We start from the raw sequence: 10,912 nt of genomic DNA on the forward strand, positions 1-10,912 counted from the left end.
GTAGGTTTTGGGCCCAGAGGCGGAACCGACTTGGAGACCGAGTTTGGGGTAAAGGCGTAGTACATTAGCATAGCTTAAGACAAACATTTCCATAAGAAAAAGGCATTGGTTATCTCTAGACTCAAGAATAGCTAACTTCAGGTGAAACCAGGTGTCATTATGGCAACACAGTATTTTAAGAGAAACCTCTCTTTAAATTTGTATAGAGAAGGAAAAAAATATTGCTAGTTTGTTTCCTCCTGCCGCTTAAGAGAGATAAAAATGTCTGACACTTGCAGGCTATTTCCTCCATTTGGAGACCCCTCTCTCCTTGGGGACCCCTAGATTTCCTATCAACCTGCCTAGGAAATGACTCTTTCAACTGGAAGAGCAAAAATGAGCCAAGGGTGTTACCTGAGCATTCCTTAGCCTGGCACATTGGTCTTTCTGTTCTTTGAATGAGATGGAATTCCAGAAATTCAAGGCCATGTTTAACAGTACACAAACTCTTAAAAGATGATAGAAGCCCACCTCTGATAAGCTAGTTAGAGAAGATCCACATAGGAGGCCCCACAAAAAAACCAAGTCCAAGTGCTGTCCTAGAGCTACATGTGAAAAAGTTGAACCTCTTTGAAGAGTGGAACCAGTTGTAGAATCTCTGTGTGAATGCACTTCAAATAAATTGCACGAATAAAAAGAAATGGTTTAAGAGCTGGAGGTCAGCTTTCCTGGGCTAAGATCAGAGAAATCTCTAGTAGAGGTAAAGGAGAAAACTGTAGGGTAAGTAGAGGGGTAATCTGGTGGCAAAGAACCGCCTGTTTTTGGATCCAGAATAGAAGTGCCTCACCCACAGGAGCAGAGGTACGAAGACTGAGTGGCCGGGGTCATTTCAGAGCTGAAGTATAGCTTTGATCCTGGGTCTTAGAGTAAAGCCTGAAAGAAGTTGAGCTGAGTTCTGGCAGGAGAAACAGCGGAAACAGTGGCTGATTTTATTTTTCTGGGCTCCAAAATCACTGCAGATGGTGATTGCAGCCATGAAATTAAAAGATGCTTACTCCTTGAAAGGAAAGTTAAGACCAACCTAGACAGCATATTAAAAAGCAGAGACATTACTTTGCCAACAAAGGTCCATCTACTCAAGGCTATGGTTTTTCCAGTGGTCATGTATGGATGCGAGAGTTGGACTATAGAGAAAGCTGAGCACCGAAGAATTGATGCTTTTGAACTGTGGTGTTGGAGGAGACTCTTGAGAGTCCCTTGGACTGCAAGGAGATCCAGTCCATCCTAAAGGAGATCAGTCCTGGATGTTCATTGGAAGGACTGATGTTGAAGGTGAAACTCCAATACTTTGGGCACCTGATGGGAAGAGCTGACTCATTTGAAAAGACCCTGATGCTGGGAAAGATTGAGGGCAGGAGGAGAAGGGGACGACAGAGGATGAGATGGTTGGATGGTATCACCAACTCAATGGACATGGGTTTGGGTGGACTCCAGGAGTTGGTGATAGACAGGGAGGCCTGGCGTGCTGTGGTTCATGGGGTCACAAAGAGTCGGACACAACTTAGTGACTGAACTGAACTGAACTGAGATCTACAGAAATATGACCTTATTTACAAGTAGGGTCTTTGCAGATGTGACTAATTTTTTAAAGTCTTTATTGAATTTGTTACAATATTGTTTGTATTTCATGTTTTGGTCTTTTTGGCTGCGAGGCATATGGGATCTTAGCTCTCCAAACAAGGATTCGACTGGCACCCCCTGAATTGAAAGGAGAAGTCTTTAAAAAAAAAATGTATTTATTTGGCTGCCTTGGGTCTTAGTTGTGGCATGCGGGATCTCTGTTGCCTCATGAGGGATCTTTTGTTGTGGAACTCTCTAGCTGTGGTGCTCTGCCCCCAGAGCTCGAGGGCTCAGGATTGCGGGGTGCAGGCTTTTGCTCTAAGGCATGTGGGATCTTAGTTCCCCAACTACGGATAAACCTCGCATCTCCTGCATTGTAAGACAGATTCCCAATCACTGGACCACCAGTGAGGTCCCACAGATGCAGTTAATTAAGATGAGGTCATACTAGATTGGGCTTCCCAGGTGGTGCTCATAGTAACGAACCTGCCTGCCAATGCAGGAGACGTAAGAGACGCCGGTTTAATCCCTGGGTCTGGAATATCCCCTGGAAGAGGGCATGGCAACTCACTTAAGTGTTCTTGCCTGGAGAATCTCGTGGAACGAGCAGGCTACAATCCTAGGGTCGCAAAGGGTCAGACACGACTGAAGCAACTTAGCACTCATACTAGATTGGGGTGGGCCCTGAATTCCAATGACTGGTGTTTTTATAGAAGGCCATGTGAACACACAGGGACATAGATACATAGAGAAGAAAGTCACACAATGACAGAAACAGAGATTAAAGTGATGTGTCAGTAAGTCAAGAAATGCCAGAGAGAGTCAGAAACTGGCAGAAGATAGGAGGAAGCAAGGAGGCTCAAGCTTCTCTAGAACTTTCAGAGAGAGCAGGGCCCTGCTGACCCCTTGAGTCTGCACTTGTGGCCTCTTGAATCATGAATGAATAAACCTCTTTTCTCAAAAATATTTTTAAAAAATTGTGGTAAAACACATGAGATCCACCCTCTTAACAAATTTTTAAGTGTATAATGTATATCAGATCTGTGGAACTTTTTCATTTTGCATGACTGAAACTCTATATGAGTTGAATACAAACTTTCTGTTTTCCCTTCCTTCCAGTCCCTGGTAGCTATAATTCTACTTTGTGTTTTGATGAATTTAAATATTTTAGATACCTCATGTTTGTGGAATCAAGGCAGTATTTGTTCTTCTGTAGCTGGTTTTTATTACACTTAACACAATGTCCTCAAGATTCATGTTTTACTCTGGAACAGGATTTCCTTCTTTTTTTATGGCTGGATATTATTCTGTTTTATGTATACACCAATCTCTCTTTATCTATTCATCCATAGATGGATATTTAAATTATTTCTACCTCTTGGCTATTGTGAACAATGATGCTGTGAACATAAAAGTGCAAATAACATCTTTGAGATTCTTATTTCAATTATTTTGAATATATACCCAGAGGTGGGATTGCTGGATGATTTGTTTGTTCTATTTTTAACTTCTTGAGAAACCTCCATACTGTTTTCCATAGTGGTTGTGCCATTTTACATTCCCACTGACAGTGCCCAAGGGTTCCAACTTTTCCACGTCTTCAGGCCAACACTTCTATCTCTTGTCATTTTGGTACCTGCCATCTTAATAGCTGTGAGGTAATATCTCATTGGGATTTTGATTTGCGTTTCCCTAATGGATAGTGATGATGAGCGTTTCTTCATCAGCCATTTTATGTCTTTGGAGAAATGTCTATTCAGATCTTCTGCTCATTTGTTAAATTGGATTATTTGTGTTTTGCTGAGTTGTAAGAATTCTTTGTGCATTTTGGATATTAACCCCTTATCAGATATATGGTTTGCAAATATTTTCTCCCAGTCTGTAAACTGCTTATCTCTGTTATTTTAAGCCCTCTAGTTTGTAGCCATTTGTAACCCTGGGAACCTGATACAGTATGGAAAATAATTTCAATTATGTAAAATGACTCTATGTTCTATAGGAAAAAAAATACATAAGGGAAATAGATCAAACTGTTCTTAGTTCTTATTCCTGAGTGTGGCAATAAAGGTGATTTCCATTTTCTCCTTTGTAACCTTTTGTATCTTCCAAGTTATTTGAAATGAGAATCCATTGCTTTCTTTTAGAAAATAAACAATATCTGTTTTAACCTAAACTTTATAAAAATCTTCAAAGATATTTTGAAAGTCCGTCATGTAGTAAATACTTACTGAATATCTATGATTTACTTGGCATTGTTCCAAATGCTGGATTGAGACAGAGTTCCTATCCTCAAACTGTCTACATTCACATATGAGGAAATAGACCAAATGTAGTATAAATCAATAAAATAATTGTAGAATAGACCAAATGTAGAATAAATCAATAAAATAATTTTTGGACATGTGAGAACTAAGTAGAAGATAAAATGAGAGGATGTAATAGAGAGGGTCTAGAGTGGTGAAGGAACTGAAACTGATTATTTTGTTGAGATCTCAGTGAAGTGAGGGCAGGAGCTATGGTGAGGTTCTGGAAGCAGAAGAAATAGTGAGTACAAAGGCCCTGAGATGGTAAGGAGCTGGTATGTTTGAGGGACAGAAAGAATCCATTGCAGCTGGAGTGGAGTGATTGAGGAGGGAGAGGGGAGGGAGACATGTAGGGCAGGTCTCATGGGCATGTAGGCTGCAGCAGAGGTCTCCACGGTCAAGGTGTGGCCCAGTCCTGGTGAGGAGTCTGGGCTGTAGTGTGGTGGCAATGGGAAGTCCATTGGAGGGTTTTGATCAGGGAAGTGTAATGTATTGATAATTGCATAGAAATTCACTCTGGCCATTGTGTGGAGGATGTACTTTGTGTGTGTCTCTGTGTGAGGGTGTTCAAAAAATAAAGGTCAGTCTAGGCAGTTTAAACAGAAAGGAATGAATCAAAGAAGCCTCGGGAGCTCACAGAAACTCTGAGAGGGCCAGAGAATTGAATTTGGAGACTGCACAAGCATACCATTCTTCAGTGACATGCTGGCTACTCCAGTGGGGACCCTACTGGGCCTCAGGGACACAGGCTCTACAGCTTGCATTTGAATTCTAGACCCAGGACTTAGGAAAAGACATCCAGCTTTTCCTAAGCTAACGTGGATTCTAATCTGAAGCAAACCACTGATACAGTTTAGGATTTCTTTAGCTAAGAAACTCAGGAATCAATTCAGTTATTTTTTTCTCCTTCTTTGAAAAGGATTGCTTTAATGAAAAATTTCCAGTTGCTTCCAGTTTTCCTAAACCATTTTAGATTCTTTCATTTATATCAATTTTATTTTTGAAATATTTGATCTTTTTCAGACTGCCTGCTTTTTACTGAGTAACATTTAGGGAGAAAAGTATACGTTTTTTCCTTCTGAATTTGTTCTCTTTAATAAAAGTTTCATACAAAACTTAGAGGTTAAGAAACCTCTAAGAATAATCTGACATAATCTACTGATGGTCAGATAAGCTGATTCAGCTTTCCAAAGTGGGTCAAGTGCTATATTTCTAAAAATTCATAGCTGAGATCAACTAATACAATTACATACTCTAGAAACAAGAGTTAAAAAGTGGAGGGTTTGTACATCCTATACAGAAGCCTGTTTCTTTCTCTCTGTGTCTTACACACACACACACACACACACACACACACACACACATGCATATATCTCACCTAGAATTCTTTGCTTGGTGTAGTGGAAAGACTGTAGGACTTAGAGGCTAGTTCCAATTTTCTTCTACCCACAAACCTTTAGAATGGCCTTGAGTAGGTCATTTCTCTTTTGTTCCTCTTTATTCTCAACTACAATGGATTGTTGAAAGCTACCCTAACCCTAAAGGAGATAAGTCCTGTGTTCAATGGAAGGACTGATGTTGAAGCTGAAACTCCAATACTTTGGCCACCTGATGTGAAGAGCTGACTCATTTGAAAAGACCCTGATGCTGGGAAAGGTTGAAGGCAGGAGAAGGGGACGACAGAGGATGAGATGGTTGGATGGCATCACTGACTCAATGGACATGGGTTTGGGTGGACTCCGGGAGTTGGTGACTCAGGGAGGCCTGGTGTGTGCAGTTCATGGGGTCGCAAAGAGCAGGACACGACTGAGCGACTGAACTGAACTGACTGAAGAGAGATCATGAATTTTGAAGAGCTTGTTAGCTCTAATTTTTCTTCCCATTAAGCTATGGGTTCTTGGTAGGCATATTCTCAGGGTTTCTAGCATCTACATACAAGGGTAGGAGTCATGTTCAAGCCAAATCAACTGTAGTGCTGTTGCCTATCTGCATGTAGTTACCTTTCCTGTGGGTCCTGGAACCGACTGTTGGAGACGCCTTAATGTGCACTGAAGCTCTTTCGTCATGTCAATGTACCCATGTTACATCTGTTTCATGAACTCTATTGATCATAAAACTGGTTTTTCTTATTTGGGATGATAACTGGTAACTGACTCTTCACTCCCTTTCCCTTGTTTCTCTACTCTGATGGGCTAGTGAGACATCATTTATTTGTAAGTTTCCATTAGAAGCAGTCTAGGAGGCCAGACTTGTGAATCACAACAGAGTGGAAGGTGCCCAGGGACTTCTGATGGGAAACTGAAAAGAGCAAAGTTGAAAGCCATAGTGATTTTTTGCTCTTCACTCTGAAGTTATCCAAATTAGCTGAGTGGGTGAATATTTAATGTTACCACGGCACATACGTAATTTGTCCTGTCTGCTTTTAATCTTTATTCCAATTTTATAATCTTAATAACATTTTAATTAAAAATAAATGAACTGAATACTCCAACAGAACATTTTAAATGGAGACTATCAGGTTGGAAGCCCAAGCTCAGCTGGAGAGACAAACAAAATGAAAATATTTCAAAAATATATGTAGCTGAGATATCTCTCCCCATCTGCTCACAGATCATAGTATTTCAATGACCAAGACATCCTAAAACTATTAAAGGCAGGTCCCAACTCACAAAGAGAGGGAGATCCAGACCACTTTTGGTTTTGGAGACTGTTCCTTGAATGTACATATTCCCTTCTCCCTTTGGTCATTAATCTCCCAGGGCTTATTGGCTTAGAGAACTTTCATTTTTCAAAAAAAATTTATTTTGGGGAGCATTGGGTCTTTAGTTGTGGTGTGTGTTCTCTCAAGTTGTGGCACACAGGCTCTAGACCATGCAGGGTCAGTAGCTACGGCTCAAGGGCTTAGTTGCCCCATGACATGTGGGATCTTTTTTCCTTGATCAGGGATTGAACCCATGTCCCCTGCTTTGGAAGGTGGATTCTTAACCACTGGACCACCAGGGAAGTCCTTAGAGCGCTTTCTGTCCTAGGCAGAAATTTGAGGTGGCTGACTCAGACTCAGACCTTTCCCTGTTATCTAGTAAGTACGAAAGTCATATGCCCTCATTTCACCAAATTCATAATATATATATATGAGTGTATATAAATGAATAATGCCCTGTACTTCCTAGAGAAGTTTACTTTCAAAAAAATGCCATTGGTTTCAACACATGTCTAAAGGAATTTCAAACAGTTTCAGAAAAAAAAGTACACAATCGAAGTGTGAGTAGAGATGCTTTTGAATTCAAGACACCAATGTCCTAGAATTTCTGGGCAGTTCTGGTTTCAAATAGGTCATGTCATTGCCCATAGAATGTTTAATATTTGTTTGAAATACATGACCAATCAGCCGCAATGTATGTGCCTCAGTCCCTAATCACTGCATTTTAAAATTACACCATTATAGGGAATCACTGGTGGTCCAGCGGTTAGGACTCGGCATTTTCACTCTCAGGGCCCTTAGATTCTATAAGCTCTGCAGCACAGCCAAAAAAAAAAAAAGCTCAGTTATTAAAAAAAATTACTCTATTGTTAAAGTTTTGGACTATAGTTTTGGAGAAAACAATATTTATATTTTTAGAATCTCATTGACAATGGGATTGGGTTTTTAATTCATAGTCTACTTCTTCATTATATCTTAGGATTCTATTAGAATTGTTAAGCACAAAGGAAAAATGACCATCAAATTAAGAACTGAAAAAAAGCTGAATTATTGATTGCTTGGCAAAATCCCATCAGTCAGCTATGAGGACAATGAGTCTCTCCAAGTGGAAATTAACAGGGCACCAAAGGAGAAATCATATTGAATATGTCAGGCAGGATTCTGAGTTCAGGGCTCTCACTGCCTCCCATGCAGAGACACCATTTCTTTATAAATGATTACTTTCAAAGGTTTCAGGGGACTGATGCTGTTGCTGTTCAGTCAGGTCTGACTCTATGTGACCTCATGGACTGCAAAACACCAAACTTCCTTGTCATTCACTATCTCCCGGAGTTCGCTCAAACTCACATCCTTTGAGTCAGTGATGCCATCCAACCATACTCTGGGAGATCAGATTTCCAGCCTGTTTGAGATGAGTTCTATAAGATATCAGTGGTCTAAAGTCATGCATCAGACATGCTTGTTGTGTTGCCCATGTCTGAGGCTTAGCACGGTTGCTTTTGGTTTCTCTTCTTGATGAAATAGGTGTTGAAACAAGAAGTCATTATGACAGTGGACATTAAAAAAAAGTTTTAAGGCTTTGAATTAAACAGTAATAGGGACTGTTTATTTGCACTCATTTATTTACTTATTCATTCTTTTTCATAAGTATTTGTCAAGTTCCTACTACATGCCTGCTATTGCTGAATGATAAAAAGTGAAGTTGCTTAGTCGTGTCTGACTCTTTGCGACCCCATGGACTATAACCTATCGGGCTCCTCCGACCATGGGATTTTCCAGGCAAGAATGCTGGAGTGGGTTGCCTTTTCCTTCTCCAGGGGATCTTCCCGACCCAGGGATTGAACCCGGGTCTCCTGCATGGCAGGCAGATGCTTTACCGTCTGAGCCACCAGGGAAGCTAGTGATAGGGAGGAATGATAGGGATGACTGATAGGGATGACAGATATAAGCCAGATGTCACATGAGACCAATTTTCTATCCTAAGGACTCTGAGAAATCTAATGTCTTCTGCAGGGTTTGTATTTACTGGCTACTCAGAACTGAAACCTGCAGCTTACTGTCAACCTGAGCATGACTTTACTACTCAACACTCTTCATTAATCAGACTTTATTTTTTCTGGGAAATTCTTATCCAGGAAGGTGTCTGTCTCATGGACTTTCTGAAATCTATTTATTTCAATAATGAACTACCCAAGTAGCCTTCATCAAGGTAAACAGCTTCCTCCCTAGAACAATGGATTTAATCAACTGGGTTTATCAAAGGACTGTTTATTCTTCAAGATTTCCTTTAAAACCTTGTTCTCTCTGTGTCTGCCGATTCTAAACTATTACATCACAAATTTCACTCAATTCTCCATTTACATTAAAGGACTCATCTTAAATCAGACGCTTATCTTTCCTTTGTACTCTCTTTAAAGATGTTGTTAAGAGTCTGTCAAGGTAATGACCTCTTTTATTGGGAGGAGCAATAAATTTGGCTTTGCTTAATCTATAAAATTTTTGTGGGCTTTTTGGGTAGTTGGAAATCAGAAGCTCAGCTGTTAAAGAATCTATCTGCAATGCAGGAGACCCTGGTTCAATTCCTGGGTTGGGAAAATCCCCTGGAGAAGGGATAGGCTACCCACTCTAGCATTCTTGGGCTTCCCTGGTGGCTCAGACCATAAAGAATCTGCCTGCTATGTGGGAGATCTGGGTTCAATCCCTGGGTTGGGAAGATCACCTGGAGGAGGGCATGGCAACCCATGCCAGTATTATTGCCTGGAGAATCCCCATGGGCAGAGGAGCCTGGCTGGCTACAGTCCATAGTGTCACAAAGAGTCAGACACAACTGAGCGACTAAGTACACACACACACAAGGATTATATCCTCAAGGTGGATCTGGGTTTAGTTTTTAGTCTCATTGAAATTTTATGTATCACCATCTATTCCCATCTCTTATCTGCTCTATGCTGACAAGACATAAAATTGTCTCCCTTTCTTGCTTTCCAAAATCCCTCAATCCCCAAGTTTGACCAACACAAAATCCATTTGTGTAAAGCATTTAATATTCTGGTGACATAAATAGCACATGAAAAGTGAAAGTGAAGTGAAAGTGTTAGTTGCTCAGTCATAGTTGACTCTTTGCAACCCCATGGACCGTAGCCCACCAGGCTCCTCTGTTATGGAATTCTTCAGGCAAGAATACTGGAGTGGATAGCCATTTTCTTCTCCAGGGGATCTCCTTGATCCAGGGATCAGACTTGCATCTCCTGCATTGCTGGCAGATTCTTTGCCATCTGAGCCACCAGGGAAGCCCTAAAGGGGTACATATATATCAGCAATGACAACTTAAAATTGAACATTAGACAATATTGTCTTTGAGAGTCCTTCAACCGCCTCACCTTCTAGACCAATGCTACTCAAAGTGGTGGACTCATCAATTCACCACGAGGTAAGTCTTGGAACTGAGAGTCAGCATTTACAACAATTGATCAGGGATGATCGAAAACTATCTTCTTCCAAAAAATACCACACTCCAACAAGAAAAAACTTAAAAAAACCCCCAAACCCTGTCCCTCACCACAGAGAGTTTGAGAAATATTCTCCAGAATCCCCAGCTTTTGATTTAGTGGGATAACCCCACCACCCTTATGCAATCCTGGGAAACTCAGTTCTCCTTACTGTGTTATGTATAGTGATTACAGTATTTCCTGTTCCTCTGCTTTGGATTTACTTCCAAATATGTGGAGATACATCTAAGGCATTCTACTAAACAATGGTTGTGTACTCTAGTTCCCACCATGAAAGAGCACAAAAGAATTGGATGCGGTCTTGCAATTTTAGTCTTGTCTTTTCTCTCTCTACAAGAATCTCTGAGAAAGAGAATTGTTGTTGTTGGTTGATCACTAAGTCAAGTCTGATTCTTTTGTGACTCCATGGACTGTAGCCCACCAGGCTCCCCTATCCATGGGATTTCCCCCAGGGAATGGATTGCCATTTACTTCTCTAAGGGATCTTCTGACCCAAAGATCAAACCCAAGTTTCCTGCTTGGCAGGTGAATTCTTTACCACTGAGCCACCAGGGAAGCCTGAGAAAAAGAATAGAGCACATCATAAGTCCTTTCTGTCTAATAGAACTATGGCATTTTTCCTAATGGGTACAAGTTGGTATAGTAAGCTTTGGTTTAAATGTTTTTTTGTCCCATTATGTCATAGTAAATTAAATGAAGGTGAAAGAGGAGAGTGAAAAAGTCGTCTTAAAACTCAACATTCAGAAAATGAAGATCATGGCATCTGGTCCCATCACTTCATGGGAAATCGATGGGGAAAC

General features: G+C 40.7%; 1 non-coding gene across 1 annotated transcript; it reads right to left on the reverse strand.

The window, feature by feature from the left end:
• Positions 1–8,426: 8,426 nt before the first annotated feature.
• On the reverse strand, positions 8,427–8,498 carry TRNAG-GCC (transfer RNA glycine (anticodon GCC)). The gene has a single exon. It is a non-coding gene; the product is annotated as a tRNA-Gly (tRNA).
• Between the last annotated feature and the right edge of the window lie 2,414 nt (positions 8,499–10,912).

This window comes from Bubalus kerabau, chromosome 1 (genome assembly GCF_029407905.1).
Source record: "Bubalus kerabau isolate K-KA32 ecotype Philippines breed swamp buffalo chromosome 1, PCC_UOA_SB_1v2, whole genome shotgun sequence".
Lineage (NCBI taxonomy): Eukaryota > Metazoa > Chordata > Mammalia > Artiodactyla > Bovidae > Bubalus > Bubalus kerabau.